This window comes from Lathyrus oleraceus, chromosome 6 (genome assembly GCF_024323335.1).
Source record: "Lathyrus oleraceus cultivar Zhongwan6 chromosome 6, CAAS_Psat_ZW6_1.0, whole genome shotgun sequence".
In the NCBI taxonomy this organism is placed as follows: Eukaryota; Viridiplantae; Streptophyta; class Magnoliopsida; order Fabales; family Fabaceae; genus Lathyrus; species Lathyrus oleraceus.
The window spans coordinates 26,338,658-26,351,718 of record NC_066584.1 but is presented as its reverse complement, the minus strand read 5'-3'; the positions used below and the strand labels follow the sequence as shown (position 1 = coordinate 26,351,718).

The following is a 13,061-nucleotide window of genomic DNA, read 5'->3' as shown; positions in this document are numbered from 1 at the left end:
GATGATATAAACGGATGTTTCAAAACCACAAATAATTAATTGATTGTAATACTTTTTAAAGGGTTCAAATTAAGTTTTGGCCACTCAATGAAAATCACCAAGCTCAATTGTTCAAACTTTGAGAACATGAGTATGTTTCGAAATACCAAACTAACTTTGACAAAATTGGATAATAAAGTATTTGGGTTACCACTAAATACAATCCTTAACTTTCGTTGTGCTCGTTAATTTCACCGTCCACGAGACTCTCTACGATATTCTAGGAAGGGTATTTATGGATTTAGAAGTTGAAGAGCATAACCCAGAGGGGCATTGAGATAGTTTGGACGCAAATGTATCTGATGAAAATTTCTTCATGACCTAGTTGAGGTACGAGGAAGGGCAATTTTGATGCCCCTAATTTCTTTTAAAAATTATTTGTTAAAATAATAAACAACTCTGCTGGGGATCGAACCCAGAATCTCTGGTTCCGTAGACCAGCGCCTTATCCATTGGGCCACAGAGTCTTCAAGTTGTTTCAGATTTTTCCATACCATTATATAAGAACAAAAGTTAAATATTAAATGAATCATTAGTTCTCTAAAAGATATTTCAATTTTACTTTTTTACTTTGATGAAACTTCGTGCTTAAATATAATTCCATTTCAAATGACTCTATATATAAATATAAATATTTTTTTTGTTAAAATATTAGTGAAAGTTGAAAGATAACTATGTTGAAGATTGAAAACAAAGTCCTTGGTTCATTAGGACCACTTATTATTCATTGTGCCACAAAGTCCATGATAAAAAAAATGTATTATAATGGAGAATTGTTGATATGTTGACAATGACCACCATGAATGGTCTTCTGGCACTGTTATGATAATTCTTCGATGATTGGGGAGCGCACTTGCATAAAAGTTAATACTTCAATGATCAAGTCTGTATGTGAATAATGTGGAACTTTTCAAGTATGAGTGAAAAATAGCATGGGTGTGACTAATAGTCACCTCTATATAGAAGGGTCGGTTATAATGGTTTCAGATTTGTCTGACATGGAGCGCAAGCGATCAATGGGTACATATAAATGGTCTTGACAGAAGAAAGTGGTGTGCTTTTATGAGACACCCGTAGATGGATGTCTATATGTATATCAATGATTGTCGTGTTTGTACCTGGAGCGAGTTTATGAATTAGTCCAGTATTTATAGGTCGTTGGCCAGCCCAGAAGAATTTACCCTAAAGTTTTTTCTTTAGATTTGAAGTAGAGATTTTTTATGTAACAACTAATGAGTTAGACCCACAAATATGAAGTTGAGAGAAATTGTACATAGAGAATGTACTTTGTGGTGCCGGCACAGATGATATGGGTGGAATTGAGTGGGAGTAATTAGCATGGTAAATTTTACGTAATAAATGCATCTCATGTAAGTGGAATGGTTTAGTAGCAATAAATTCCACATGTTACCACTTGAATGGGGGAGGAAGGCGATAATACTAGGCTAAATAAATTATACTCGAGTGGAGTTACAGTTTAGAGAATCCATCTGATATTTTTGAAGTGAGTTGATCCTCTAACGGATCATGGCTTATGAACCTGATGATTGTTGTGCTTGTAAAGATGGAACTAGAAACTTATTTTCACTTTTAAAATATTACTTGTTTAACATGTTTTGAGAGAGAACTTCGCTAGGCATTTTATTTCTGTTGTCGAGAGTTTTGGAATTTAGATCGCTTAGCTTGTATAACTTGCACTTTCATCTGATTTCTTCAGACAACTCCCATTGAAATGCAAGTTATTGCTTTGTCACCCTTTGTTTTTTATGAGTTTTTATTCACGTTGTAATATGGAGAACCTAGGAAATTCATATGCAGGTATCACTTTTATAGAATTAGTGATGGTTGTTCTAGTAGTGAATATATAGTAGCTAATCCTAGTGATAGGAAGCATTATCCAACACAAATAAATATGAAACATGTCAATGTAGGATTTAGTTTTGGGGAACTCAATGTGGTTAACCCCATTTTTGTATAAAATATCATAGATGATCCCTAAGCACATAATGTTGTTAGGGGTTTAGAGCTTCAATTCAAGCATAAACTATCATTGATGAAGTTAGATGGGATTAGAGGAACGTTCAAGATGTCCAACTTGCGGTAGTCATTTTTTTTGTCTTTGAACAGTAAACAATATATGGTGAAAAAGGCATTGCCATTGGCTCTGAAATTGGGTACTAATGCTGAAGAATATATTGGTTAAAATTATAATCGGCTCAGATGAGGATTGAACCCAAAATCTATGGTTCTATAGACCAACACCTTATCCATTGGGCCATAAAGTCATCATGTTGTGCTTAATTTTTACTTATGATACTATAATAACAAAAGTTAAATATCGGGAGAATGATTATTTCTCTAAAATATATTTCATTGGTACATATTTTTGATGAAAATTATGCTTAAATATAATTCCTTTACAAATGAATCTATATAAATTTAAATATTTTTGTGTGTAAAAAATTAAGGGAGTTGAAAGAAATTTATGTTAGATATTGAATCCAAATTCCCTGATTCTATATACCCGCTTATTATTCGTTGTGCCACAGAGTCTTAAATAAAAAGTTTGTATTGTAATAGAAAATTGATGGTAGGTTGATAATGACCATCGTGAATGGTCTTGTGGTATAGTTGTGATAGTTCTCTGATGATCGGGAATGGCACCTGCATAAAAGTTAACACTTCAATGATCAAGTTTGTATATGAATAATGTGTAACTTTTCAACTATGAGTGAGAAATAACATGGGTGTGACTAACAGTCACCGATATATAGAAGGGTCGGCTACAATGGTCCTAGATTTGTCTGACATGGAGGGAATGTGATCGATGAGTGCATAAACGGAAGTAAGTGGCATGCTTTTATGAGGTGCATGTAGATGGAGGTCCACATGTACATCAATGATTGGCATGTTTGTACTTGGAGTGGGCTTATGAACTAGTCCTGTATTTATGGGTCCTTGGACGTGGCAAATGTTTGTGACGTGAAAATCACGACGCAACTTTGTGACGTGATTTTCACGTGACAAAAAAGTTATCACAACTGCTACTGCCTCGTGAATAACTAAGACGCTAATATAGCTTTATGACATGATTTCCACCTTTGTGGCGTGAAAATCATGTCACAAATGACTGTTTTTTTAGTGATAATATATATATATTATATATATATATATATATATATATATATATATATATATATATATATATATATATATATATATATATATATATATATATATATATATATAATGGAAAAAGTAATACATAGATAATAATATCAATAATAGCAACAATAAAAAGATGTATTGAGAAATATTAATACCTTCTAGGACTTAATTTATTTAGTTAGTTTAAATGCATTTTTGGTCCCTCTGTTACTTTTCTTTTTTTAGTCCCTCTATTTAATTTTTCAACCTTTTGGTCCCCCGATTCAACTTTGACTGGGTTTTTTTTGTCCTTCCAGACTTTGGTCTATCTGGAAAGTGAAAAAGCTGAGTTTGCACACAATATTTGTCCACATCATTAATAAAAATAAAAAATAAAAAATATTTGATAATTTTTCTGAAAGAGTATTTTAATAATATATAGTATAATATAATTTATAAAACCAAATTAAAACCTTAAAACAAAATCATAATCCATAAATCTCATTCATCTCCTTTCATTCTTCACCATCGTCCACCCACATCATCTTCCAGATGTTCATCCCATTTCGTTGTTCAGCACAAGCAAATGCGTTCATCCCATTTTATTGTTTTAAGTATTCAGAAGATGAATAACAAAGAAGAAGTGAAATATTGTTTGAGGTATATGAAATACTTTTTATTTTCTTGGTTTAGGGTTTATTCTAATATATCTATCATTTTTTGGTGTAAGTTATGATTGTGCATTTTAATTTGTTTTCTAGGCCATCTCAGAACCGTTCAATTAGGTTAAGAATTCATCATAGAAGAAAACTAGTAAAAACATTTGTCAAGTGGTACACTAATGAAGTAGTCTCCGAAATGATTTGGAATTGGAATGTGGACTATATGTCCTATATGCAGTTGGAAGGAATTATACGAAATGAGGGATATGCGAATATTAAGTGTTTGTGGTTCTAGAACCTTGGGTTTTGCTTTAGTCGTGGCCTTAGACCCCCTTAATTGTGATGTTGATGTTCTCAAGTTTATTGAGGAGGCTAATGGGTTTGAATTGATAGATGTGTGTGTAGAGCATGCCATTGGTAATCCTGAAGTGATAGATAATGCATAATTAGTTCATGATTATGCTGAGGAAGTACACTTTAATGATGAATTTGCTCCAAATTCTGATGATGAGGAAGTAGAAGCTGATAGGGTTGATGATGATGTGCAAGTTGGGAGTGAAAATGTTGAGGATGAAGTGCAAGTATGGAGTAAAAATGTTGAGGATGAAGTACATGTATGGGGTGAAATTGTTGACCCAGACTATGTTGGAAGTGAAGATGATTTGGACAGTGCCAGTAAAACTGAGTATGAGCATAGTGATGAGATTGATGATATGGATTGGACCACATTCATACCTTATGATAAGTTAGTTGATAAGGTGAACAATTCTGATGTGGATGATGACTTTGATGCGTTGCATACACCTCCTGCTAGTGATGATGAGGAACATGAGAGGTTTCCAGCTTATAAAAGTGGAGATATGTACAAGTTTCAACTAGGTATGATGTTTAACAATAAAGAGATGCTTAAGGATGCTTTGAAGGAGTATGCAATGAAGATGAAGAAAAATGTTCTTTTGAAGAAAAATTATGGAAAGAGGATGGTAGTAAAATACATGGATTGTTGCAAGTTCTACATGAGAATTTCTAAAAGGGTAGGAAACCAATTTTGGAAAGTTGTAAGTCTAGTTGATGAACGCACATGCATATAATAAGCAAGCAAAGATAACATGGCTGGTCAAGAATTTTTCACATATTCTAAGATACAACCCTGACATGAAACCAATGGGATTGATTGTTGAAGTTGTTGATATATGGGGAGTGAAGTTGTCCTATGATCAGGCATATAGAGCCAAAAGAAGGGCTATGGATTTGATCCAAGGTGCTGGTATGGATCAATTCACCCACATAAGACGTTATGCACACGAGTTACTAAAGTCAAACCATAATAGTAATGTAGTGGTGCAATGTGTTGATTCTAAAGAATATCCTATCTTTTAGAGGATTTATTTATGCTTAGATGCTTGTAAGTCTGGATTTGTAAAATATTATAGGCAACTAATAGGTTTGGATACTTGTTTTTTGAAAGGAGACTATGGTGGACAATTGATGGCAGTTGTGGGGAGGGATGGAAATAACAAGATATATGTTATTGCTTATGCCATTATGGAGGTTGTGACAAAAGACTCTTGGGAGTGGTTCATCAAAATTCTAATGGAGGATTTAGAAAGCATAAACCATAGGGAAGATGCTTTCATTTCAGACCACCAGAAGGTAACCTTTTAATGTAACATCTTTTTGCTTTCATTGTTTAAGTTTTACTGAATATAGTGTAACATCATATTGCTTATCACTTTATATTGTTGTCAAGGCCTAGTACTAGCAGTGCAGAGTATGAATGCACACGTGGAGCAACGCCTTTGCATGAATGTTAGGGACCAATTAGTACTACTTTTTATACCATTTTATTGGTCCCTTTTACCAAGTTTTGATGTAATTACACACTTTTATTCTCACTATTTTGTATAAATGCAATTAGGTTTAATTTATTTTGTTTTGAATAGTTATTTCACATATTTGTTAGTTTTGTAGAATTTTTGGATGAGAAAGCTTTGGATTGCAACATCATAATATGGAAGATTTTGGATGAAGCTTGCAAAACAAGGAAACTGAGGCAGCTTCAGTTCGCCCCGCGAACAAAGTTCGCCCCGCGAACTGCATGACAGGACCAATTCGCCCCGCGAATCCTGCGAATCCAGCAAACTGATTTTTGGGTCAAAAGTGCTGTTTTGAAGGCCAGCTGGTTTTGCCATTTTGGGTCTGCCTTAGAATTGCTTTTCTGCATTGGATGAGAATGACCAATTAAGGAAATGTCAACTCTTTTAGGAGAGAAAATACATTATTCTAGGGCATTCATTCATTATCATTCATAGATTGTTCTTGAGAGCTTTTGTAAGGGAGAAAAACAGAGTTTTTCTGCTTGAACTTTCTGATTTGTAACAATGATGATGAGGAGCTAAACTCCCTTTTGTCAAGATTGGAGGTAGTAGCTATTCTCATATGTTTATGTATTCCATTTGATTTATATATATGATAAAGATTGTTGATGTATTGAATACTGTTTTTGCCCTAAGTTGAAAACCAGATTTGAGTAGTTGTCGAGAGAGATTATTTGAGTCTTGACATAAAACAGATTTTCAAGTAGTGAATAAGTTGTAGAGATAGATTTATTCATTACTCTTCTTTGGTATTAAGCATTAAAGATTGCTATATTGATAGTTAGGTGGAGAGATCGTCTAAGGATTAATATAGTGATTATCACAATATCATTTAGACATAAATGACTTTGAGAGGATACTTGAACATCATCAATAATCTTGAATCTATTTATTTATCATAAGGAATCATAAGCATTTGAAATAGTGAACTTCAATCTTGCCAAGCTTTTATATTTGATTAAAACCATTTTTACTGTTTTAGTGATATTTACTCACAAGATAAATTTCCAACCAAAACAACCTTGTTACCTTCTAAACTTACAACATTTGAATTATAGAACGGCGGTAATATCAACCAATCTCTGTGGATACGATATAAAAATATTTGCCGAAGATATACTTTTCAACAAATTGGCGCCGTTGCCGGGGATTGGTGTCGATATTACAAGCATTGCAATAATTCATTGTTTTAAGTTTTGTTACTTTTATTGTTATCCCTCTTTTGTTTCACTTGGTTTGTTAGTTTTGAAGATTCTAGTGCATGCGAGGAAAAGCAACTGAGGAGCAACTTCAATTCGATCCTGAAATTGAAAGAACACTTCGGAAGCTCAATAGCAAAACACGAAGAAGAAGGAAACTAGCCGAAGAGAGGAACCGGAGAGAAGAAGCATCTACTTCCGCACTTGTTCAAATCGAAGAAGTGGTTGTAGAGGCTTGTAAAGGAAACATGGCGGATGACAATCGTACCGAAATGTCCGCTAATAGTCCAAGAAGGAATGCTCAATTTGCCCGTGGAGGAAGAAATACGGAGATGAAGACCGGAATCCTCCAACTTCTCTATGCAAATCCATTCACCGGAATGGATCATGAAGATCCGTACTCCCATCTCATCAAATTCTATGAGATTGCGGGTTCGACGGGAATTGATGAAGCGGGTGAAGAAGCATTATTCAAGAGGATGTTCCCACACTCCTTAGTGGGAAAGGCAAAAGAGTGGTACCTTGATCAAGCAGCAAGAGTTATGACGGATTGGAATTTGTTAGAAGAAAAGTTCTTAGAAAGATATTTCCCTCAATCCCGATTCATGGAAGCCAAAACGGCTATTGCGGTATTCACTCAAGGAAGCAACGAGTCTTTAAATGAGGCTTGGGAAAGATTCAAGTCAATGTTGAGAAAATGCAAGGGTCATGGTTTTGATGAGCTCACTCAAATCCATATTTTTCTAAATGGGCTCCAATCAACTCACAGAACACTTTTGGATGCTACCGCGGGTGGCTCTCTTATGTCAAAAACTGCGGAAGAAGCTAACGTTATTATTGACCGGATGGCACTCAATGATCGTCAAAGTCAACATGACCATAGTCCTTCACAACGTAAACCGGGAGTTCTTGAATTAAATACCAATGATGCCATCCTTGCTCAAAACAAGCTACTCTCTCAACAAGTGGAGCTTCTCACTCAACAAATGGCCAAGCTTCCACAGCAAATGAAGGAGATTCAAAGTTCTCAAGTTCGACATCAAGTAGCATGTTGCGAGTTATGCCAAGGAGATCATCCTACTGGTTTTTGACCTCCACTAGAAGAAGTGAGCTATGTGAACAATCAAAATCAAGGCTATCAAAGGAACAATCAAGGTTACCAACCAACAAGGTTCAACAATCAAAATTTTCAGCAGCAAAGTCCTTATCAACACCCCAATTCTCAAAGCCAACAATCGCAAGGAGGAAGTTCCAAGTTAGAGGATACTCTTCAACAATTCATGCAAGCTTCCATGGCAAATCAGAAGAGTAATGAAGCAGCAATCAAGAATTTGGAAAATCAAATAGGTCAACTTGCGAAACAGCTGTCGGAACAAACTGCAGGATCTTCTTTCTCCGCTAATACTCAAACTAATCCAAAGGAGCATTGCAAAGCAATTTTTACTAGAAGCGGTAGAGAGTTGACAAGTAAAAAAGGTGAGGAAATTACAGTTGAGAATGATATGGATGCTGTGCTGGAAAATGAGGATGTGGCTTGTGGGAAGAAGAAAGTGGTAGAAACTGCTCAGTTCGCGCCGCGATCTCCCTTCGCGCCGCGAAAACAGCAGAACCAACAACTGATGGAAGAGCAGCGGTGTGAAGCGGAAATGAATAAGGAAATCGAACCAAGAAATAAGAAAAAAGGAGACAAAGGAGTGAATGTCATTCCAGTTCAACATCTACCATATCCGCACGCACCATCAAAGAAGGATAACGCTAGACACTATGCACGGTTTATGGACATCTTCAAGCAGCTTCAAATCAACATTCCATTTGCTGATGCATTAGAACAAATGCCACGGTATGCCAAGTTCATGAAGGACATTCTTACAAAGAAAAGGAGACACGTGGAAGACGAGACCATACTGCTTGATGCACGGTGTAGTGCTATCATCCAAAAGACTCTCCCAAGGAAGGAGTCCGATCCGGGCCGGGTTGTTCTACCGGTGACCATTGGAAGCACATACACTGGAAATGGTTTGATTGACTTGGGCTCTAGTATAAATTTAATCCCTCTCTCCATTGTTAAAAGATTAGGGAATGTTGAGATTAAATCGACGAGAATGACTTTACAACTAGCCGACAAGTCTACCACTTTACCATACGGAATTGCTAAAGACATGTTAGTGAAGGTGGACAAATTCTTGTTTCCGGTAGATTTCGTAATAGTGGAGATGGATGAGGACCGTGATGTGCCCCTAATTCTTGGAAGACCTTTTATGAAAACAGCTCGGATGATGATTGACGTAGATGATGGACTAATGAAGGTGAGAGTGCAAGACGAAGAGGTGACCTTTAATCTTTTTAAAGCTATGAAGCATCCACATGACAAACATGATTCATTCCGAAATGATGCAATTGAAGAAAAATACCATGATGGAAAGGCCCGTCGCAAGGAGTTTCATGTCGGACAAATGGTACTGCTTTTCAAATCAAAGTTCAAGTTATTACCGGGTAAGCTGAAGCCAAAAGGGTCAGGACCGTTCGTTGTCAAGGAAGTACGGAATTATTGAGCCATTGTAATCGAGGATCCAAAGTCACAAGAGAGTTGGACCGTAAATGGTCAAAGACTCAAAGTTTACCATGGTGGCGACATAAATCGTGATGTGGATGTCGTGTCTCTATTTAAACCGGGCTAATCAGTGGACCGTCAAGCTTAAACGACGTTAAACAAAGCGCTTGTTGGGAGGCAACCCAACGTTGTAAGTTTGTATTTTAATTTTTTTCTGCTGTGTTAGTTTTTCCTGTGTTAAATTTTGAAAAAAATTGGGTTCTGGTTTTTACAGTTCGCCCCGCGAACACTGTTCGCCCCGCGAACTGAATTCACAGCTTCAGTTCGCGCCGCGAACAAAGTTCGCCCCGCGAACAGTAAATAACAGAACTAATTTTTTTTGAAATTTCCTTCAGTTCGCCCCGCGAACTGAAAAAAAAAAAACTTTTGTTTTATGTCATTTTCGTTTCATTCCTATTTTCACAAACTTAGGAGATTCTTTCAACAATCTCGTTGCTCCACTTCCAAACCTCTAAATTTCAAAACTTCTCCTCTCCATTCCATTCCTAGGAGGATTTTGTTGATTATGATAAGTGGCCTGAGGGCAGGCCAAAATTTTGGGGGGGTGCAGGAGGTGGTGTAAACCATGGCGATGAGTTGAAGGAAGATTGAGGAGTTTGTTGAATTTTAGAGTGTGTCTTGATAATTGCATGAATACTTTTTGAAATTTAAGTGTGTTTTAATCAAATATTGGTTTGCCAACATTTTTGTTTAATTGTTCTTACTCATAAGTCAAGCTTTAAGCAACCGAGAAATGATCGCAAAGAAAGAAGCATAGGACACTTCGAGTGGTGATGATAAGAATTAGTGTCGGCATTTCAAGGTACACTTTATCGCTTTTTAGGTTTAACATGAGTAGTTTGATGGTGTGTGCAAATTCCATGTCATAAATTCATTGAAGTATATGTCATTTTTGAATCAAAATAGGACTTAGCCAGTTGTGAGGAGACTTTCCATTGTACACTAAAAAGCGGGAAACCGAGCATTGTTTTAACTCATTCTTATCATGCTAAATCATGCATCAATCCATTTTTGTGTGAAATTTTTGAAAATGATAGAGGCATTGTTTGTGAGAAAAACCACTTGACCAAAAAGTTTGAATCAACTAACCTTGTGAGGAATAATCCTTAGTTAACCCCCTTTGAGCTTAATTTAGGATTCATTTGATTGATCATTGTAAAATCAATTGAAAATTATGGAATAAATGAATCCTAATTTCTTTCGTATCAGTTGAAACCTCAAACCGAGTTGTTTGCAAAATTTTGCCTTTTGCTTATGTCTAAGTAGGGAGCATTATTGAATAAATTTGGTTTTGGAATCTAAAGTTGGGGAGAGTAAAGTGAAAAGTTGATTAGAAACTTGGAAAAGTGAGTTTCTATGAAAGGGTAAAAATATGAAAAGAAACAAGAAAAAGAAATCACCCTTGAAACCATAGAGCATAGAAAAAATTAGAAAAAGAAAAGCAAAGGAAATGCTCATGGTTGTGTGGATTTGAAAAGAAAAAGAAAAAGAAAAAGATAGGGATCAAAGAAAGGGAAATTGTGTAGAGTGAATCTTTGGGAATGCTCCCTTAGGATAGGCAATTTGGTTGAATTGTCTTAATCATATCCTTTCTTGTAACCTAAGCCACATTACAACCTTTGAAAGACCTTTTGATTCTCATTTTTCACATGATTTGGTACTTGTTGTGATAACCGCATGATTTGAGTTGTTGTTGATTTAATTGCTTGGATGAGTGAAAGTAACCCTTCATGTTATTCATCATTATTATGATGTGTGTGTAAGCTTGATTCAATTTTGACATATACGGCTTTGAATTCCTTGGAATGATTTTTGCACTTTACCATTTCCCTTATTCATATTTTGTCTAGAATTGAGATAGGTGAATTGAGAAAATGCCAAACACTTTTGAACCATTTGAATGTTCTTGGTAAATCCTTGTTTCAATCTTTTGTGTCATTGCTTTGATTGTAAGGGTGGAAACTTTTGTTTAGGGACAAACAAAATGCTGAGTTGGGGAGAGTTGTTAGGGACCAATTAGTACTACTTTTTATACCATTTTATTGGTCCCTTTTACCAAGTTTTGATGTAATTACACACTTTTATTCTCACTATTTTGTATAAATGCAATTAGGTTTAATTTATTTTGTTTTGAATAGTTATTTCACATATTTGTTAGTTTTATAGAATTTTTGGATGAGAAAGCTTTGGATTGCAGCATCATAATATGGAAGATTTTGGATGAAGCTTGCAAAACAAGGAAACTGAGGCAGCTTCAGTTCGCCCCGCGAACAAAGTTCGCCCCGCGAACTGCATGACAGGACCAGTTCGCCCCGCGAACAAAGTTCGCCCCGCGAACCCTGCGAATCCAGCAAACTGATTTTTGGGTCAAAAGTGCTGTTTTGAAGGCCAGCTGGTTTTGCCATTTTGGGTCTGCCTTGGAATTGCTTTTCTACATTGGATGAGAATGACCAATTAAGGAAATGTCAACTCTTTTAGGAGAGAAAATACATTATTCTAGGGCATTCATTCATTATCATTCATAGATTGTTCTTGAGAGCTTTTGTAAGGGAGAAAAACAGAGTTTTTCTGCTTGAACTTTCTAATTTGTAACAATGATGATGAGGAGCTAAACTCCCTTTTGTCAAGATTGGAGGTAGTAGCTATTCTCATATGTTTATGTATTCCATTTGATTTATATATATGATAAAGATTGTTGATGTATTGAATACTGTTTTTGCCCTAAGTTGAAAACCAGATTTGAGTAGTTGTCGAGAGAGATTATTTGAGTCTTGACATAAAACAGATTTTCAAGTAGTGAATAAGTTGTAGAGATAGATTTATTCATTACTCTTCTTTGGTATTAAGCATTAAAGATTGCTATATTGATAGTTAGGTGGAGAGATCGTCTAAGGATTAATATAGTGATTATCACAATATCATTTAGACATAAATGACTTTGAGAGGATACTTGAACATCATCAATAATCTTGAATCTATTTATTTATCATAAGGAATCATAAGCATTTGAAATAGTGAACTCCAATCTTGCCAAGCTTTTATATTTGATTAAAACCATTTTTACTGTTTTAGTGATATTTACTCACAAGATAAATTTCCAACCAAAACAACCTTGTTACCTTCTAAACTTACAACATTTGGATTATAGAACGGCGGTAATATCAACCAATCTCTGTGGATACGATATAAAAATATTTGCCGAAGATATACTTTTCAACAATGAAGCATCTATATGGGAACTAGAATAAGAAATATCATGAGTTGGAACTGAAACAGGTTATGTGGAGTGCGGTAAGGGCTACACCAGTTGCAGGATGGGAGAGGGTAATGTTAAGGATGAAAAGCTTGAATGAAGTTTCTTGGAAGGAAATGAACGATATTCCTGCACAACATTGGAACAAGTCACATTTCAGGACTTATTCTAAATGTGACCTACAGGTAAATAACATGTGTGAGGCTTTTAACAGGGCAATTCTAGAGTATAGAGATAAATCAAATCATAACTATGTTAGAAGGGATTAAGCAT

At 35.5% G+C, this 13,061-nt stretch overlaps 1 non-coding gene across 1 annotated transcript; it reads right to left on the bottom strand.

The window, feature by feature from the left end:
- Nucleotides 1-433: 433 nt before the first annotated feature.
- On the bottom strand, nucleotides 434-506 carry TRNAR-ACG (transfer RNA arginine (anticodon ACG)). The gene has a single exon. It is a non-coding gene; the product is annotated as a tRNA-Arg (tRNA).
- Nucleotides 507-13,061: the final 12,555 nt, after the last annotated feature.